Source organism: Triplophysa dalaica, chromosome 13, assembly GCF_015846415.1.
Source record: "Triplophysa dalaica isolate WHDGS20190420 chromosome 13, ASM1584641v1, whole genome shotgun sequence".
Classification (NCBI taxonomy): domain Eukaryota; kingdom Metazoa; phylum Chordata; class Actinopteri; order Cypriniformes; family Nemacheilidae; genus Triplophysa; species Triplophysa dalaica.
The window spans coordinates 8,225,205-8,229,637 of record NC_079554.1 but is presented as its reverse complement, the minus strand read 5'-3'; the positions used below and the strand labels follow the sequence as shown (position 1 = coordinate 8,229,637).

The 4,433-nt window shown below is 35.5% G+C and overlaps 1 long non-coding RNA gene across 1 annotated transcript; it reads left to right on the top strand.

The window, feature by feature from the left end:
- Positions 1-1,644: 1,644 nt before the first annotated feature.
- On the top strand, positions 1,645-3,963 carry LOC130434143 (uncharacterized). The gene is made up of 4 exons (XR_008908648.1): positions 1,645-1,732; positions 2,212-2,262; positions 2,454-2,557; positions 2,854-3,963. It is a non-coding gene; the product is annotated as an uncharacterized LOC130434143 (long non-coding RNA).
- The last annotated feature ends 470 nt before the right edge of the window (positions 3,964-4,433 follow it).

Genomic DNA, 4,433 nt, shown 5'->3' with positions numbered 1-4,433 from the left:
TATTTGTTTTTCTAGGAGACATAAAAATACCTCAATTACCTTAAAATTGTATGGGCAACCTTTGGCACAAGTTAAAGTTTTGAGATTCCTAGGGGTTTGGTTTGATGAAAAATTGACATGGAAAGCTCATCTGGATAAAATCAAGGGCAAATGTAAAAAGGTTATTAACATTCTCCTGTGTCTGACAGGACAAGAATGGGGAGCAGATAGAACGTCTTTGCATAACATATATTGGGCAGTAATGAGATCAGTTCTCGATTATGGATGTATAGCATATACGTCTGCAGCAGTATCAAATCTTAAGGAGATAGACATATTACAAGCACAGGCTTTGAGAATATGTAGTGGGTCTTTTAAAACATCGCCCATATCTTCAATGCAGGTGGAAATGGGTGAAATGCCTTTAAGAATTAGAAGAATGAAATTATTGATGGCATACTGGTTTAATATACAGGGACATGTCGAAACACATCCTGTTAAAAGTGTATTAAAAGACTGTTGGGAACATAGTAAGACAAATGTGATGAACTTTGGGTGGATAGGAGATATGAGGGCAAGGATTATAGGACTACAGCAACTGAGTTACAGCAATACGGTCTCAATTTCATTCATTCCCCCTGGTGGTTCCCCTCACCAATAGTTGACTTTAGAACACAGCAGGGATTAAAAGGAAACCCTAATGAAATTCCAGCAAGTCTCATAGTAAAAAATTACCCTGAGAAACAATTCCCGGATTCAATATTTATATATACAGATGGGTCAAAAGATCCTGATACAGGAATTGCTGGTGCAGCAGTATATGTTCCAATTAATGATTTTTTAATTAAGAAAAGAGTGACTAATGTGTCGGTTTACACAATTGAACTATTGGCAATATTATTAGCCATACAGTGGATAGAAGAGAGAAGAATAAACAACAGTGTCATTGCATCTGATAGCTATTCAGCCCTGGAAAGCACTAGATCTGGCAGGTCATCAATTAGAATGGATATTATCAACGATATATTTAATAAGACGTATGAATTAAAAATGAATGGTATATGTGTAAGTTTCGTTTGGGTCCCTGCTCATGTAGGGATAGAAGGAAACGAGAAAGCTGATATTCTGGCCAAACAAACGTTAAGAATAAAGCAAGTAGAACTACAAATTCCTTTGAAAACTGAAGCAAAAAAACTTTTGTGTTTTATGCACAATCGGTAGCAGGTAGAGTGGAATGAAAGTGAAACAGGGAGAGACATTTATAAAATGCAAAACCATGTTGGTGTTGGGAGAAAAGAGCATAGGAAAAGAATGGAAGGAAACATTATAACACGGTTTAGAATAGGTCATACTGGGCTTAATAACACACTGCAGATGATGAGCAACCCAATGTGGGAATGGACCTTTTGTAACCATAAAGAAACAGTTGAACATGTTCTATTTTATTGCGAACAATACAATGATAATAGAATAACATTTTTCCAGTCATTAAAAAGGTTAAACACCATGATATTTCTTTATCAGAAATTTTAGGAAAAACAGGTGATAATATATATGACAATATAATATATATATTTTTTTTTAAGTTATCCATGTAATCCGTGTTCTACACTCCAGTCCAATCGGTGGCGGTAGTGCACCTTAAGATGGTTTGCCAACCGCCAAATAAACCCTAAAGAAGAAGACGCACGCACGAGTTCAGCGCCACGATCTTTCAACCACACATTGCTTTTGCTTTCCAATCAGGGCTAAGGTGTGTTAATGTTGTTTAATATAAGAAATATGATATACAATTGACGATATTTGTCTGTCTTTTATAAGTCTTTTGTAACAGGGCTTGTCGGTAACGTTGTATAGCTTGCTAAGTGATAAACTAACTTGAAACGTTAACGCATTTTTTTTAACCGCAAACGTTTGATATGTAACAAAATAGCGCTATTTTATCATAAGTTTAATCCATTTGACCGACTGTGTTGTTCAGTGTGTGTGTGTGTGTGCGTGCGTGTATATATATATATATATATTAGCATTGAATGTTTGTCACAAGTATTTAAAAAGTGTTGTTGTGCTAAGTTAGCAATTCACCCAGTAAGTTTCATATCGGTAGGCATACAGTATATGTAAACTGATTGAGGTACATTGATCATTTATTGACTGATTATATGTTAGTAATTGTGTTCTGTGTACAAGCTTTGCCTTACTGCAAAGCTTTCAATATTAGTATCTCTTTAGTCTTTTCTCAGGAACTCAAGAAACTTTCTTAAGGCCGACTTACAACCCATGGTGAGAAGTTTTAATGAAAACTCTTAATGCATAATATGATATTCTACTGAAGTATAGTTAAGATAAATTTATCTGCTGAGTTGTGTTTTCACCAATACACAATAAACTTTATATTAAGTAAAAGAAATTGACAATTTTAAATAAATGTACATGTAGACCAGTTAACCGAACCTCTTGTGTGCCTATTTCAGACTGCCGTCAGGCTGAACTAAGCCTGACAGGTTGGGAAAGACATCTGAAACCTGAATTGTCTTGACATCAGAAAAATGAGTGAACTGATCAGATCACTGAAACTGTAAGCTGTGAATATGTGGAGGTTATAATAAACAATGCAAACGAGTTTATATTTAAGTTAATATTATTTTGTATGTATTTTATTTGGACCTTACATTAGTGTGTAATATTACATATTTTATGTTAATCACGAAATGTCTTCGATCAGTTGATCTGTTTTGATTACATTTAACTTTCTCTGTGAGCGTTCACCTATGAGGGGGAGGGGCGCGCTGCTCAAGTCAATACACAGCATCAGAAGACACAGCCGCTCTGACTCCTGTGGTTTTTTTGTAACTGTTTATTTCCCCTCATCAGGCGGTGAGGGTGCTACAAATACCCTGACACACCGGTGCGAGGAGAATCATCTCATCCTCAAAGAGAAGATGACAGAAGACGAGACAGCAGTGGTGGTCTTCAGGGGACACACCACCACCAACTCCATGACAGTGGAGGGAGTCAGCCACTTCAGATTCCCTGACGTTTACATAAAAACCTCACATGGGTGAGGGTGAAAAAGGCCCAGCAATGACTCCTCTCTTTATTTTAGAGATAACTGATGAAGTATGGAATAAGCTCTGCAATCATTAGACAGACCTCAGCATATACTCACAACTCCACTGAGCAAAAATAGTTATAGTTTAATAATGTAATATCATATATTCAAATCAAGTCAAAAGTTTACTTCACCTTTGCAGAACCTGGAAAATGCAGAACATTTGGGAAAAATAAGAGGTATTTTGAAAGATTTATTTTTAACTCTTTCCTGCCCTGCACAACTTATTTTGCAAAAGAAATGTTAACCCAAAGTTCACTTCACACCAAAGAATAATAAAAGAAATACATTACTACATGAAACATAAGATTCACAAACAAAACAATATGTACATCAAAAAACATTTTCAGAGGTTTACACCCACCTGACTTTAAATGAATGGTGTTGACTTCTTGAACATCACTGACGGTTTCTTTCGGTTGTAATATTTGTGTATGATCGTCCTCAATGTAAAAAGATGAATCTCAACAACGTACAGTTACTGTTGGACATAAGTCAAATATACAGAAATAATGAAAACGTTTTTTTTATAATACTAAATTCAAACTTTACTTCTGAATTGTCTGGAACGCAGAATAAGGTGAGTTAGATTCGGGTTACAGCTTCACTCTGCAGGACTGTGACCCTCCAGGGCTGAGTTGGACACATTTAGTCATTTAGGAGACGCTTTTATCTAAAGTGACTAACAGAGAAAAAAGCAGGAAATGAAGCTATATGTCATGCATGTGCAATAATACAGTAAATTTTTTCCACAAAAGCCAGATTTTTTGTTTTTATGTATTTATTTCGTTGTAAAGTATTGTCCTGGTGTATACCATTATGAATGCTTCATGCGGTCAATAAAATGTATATTAAATATATTTATAACTATTTCCAATTGAGTCTGTTTTAACTGATTTTTGTATTAGAACACTTTTATTTTAGAGGATGAAAATTATTTAGTGTATAATTTTAGTTCCACAATCCAGCTACAAGCTTGTAAACATTAACTTAGTACAATTTTAATATACTTGAAGTTGTTCCACTTTAGCACACAAAAGTGCACTAAATACACTTTAAATTGTACTTTACTACAACCAAATTACAACTACAAAATTATATTCCCAAAATATCACTCTTTAAGTTAACTTATCATTAACATACTATGTAACAGCGCGGACGACAGCAAGGACGACAGCAAAGACGACATAACGGACGACAGCAAAGACGACATAACGGACGACAGCAAAGACGACATAACGGACGAGAGATCAAGACGACAGCAAAGACGACATAACGGACGACAGCAAAGACGACATAACGGACGAGAGATCAAGACGACAGCAAAGACGACATAACGGAC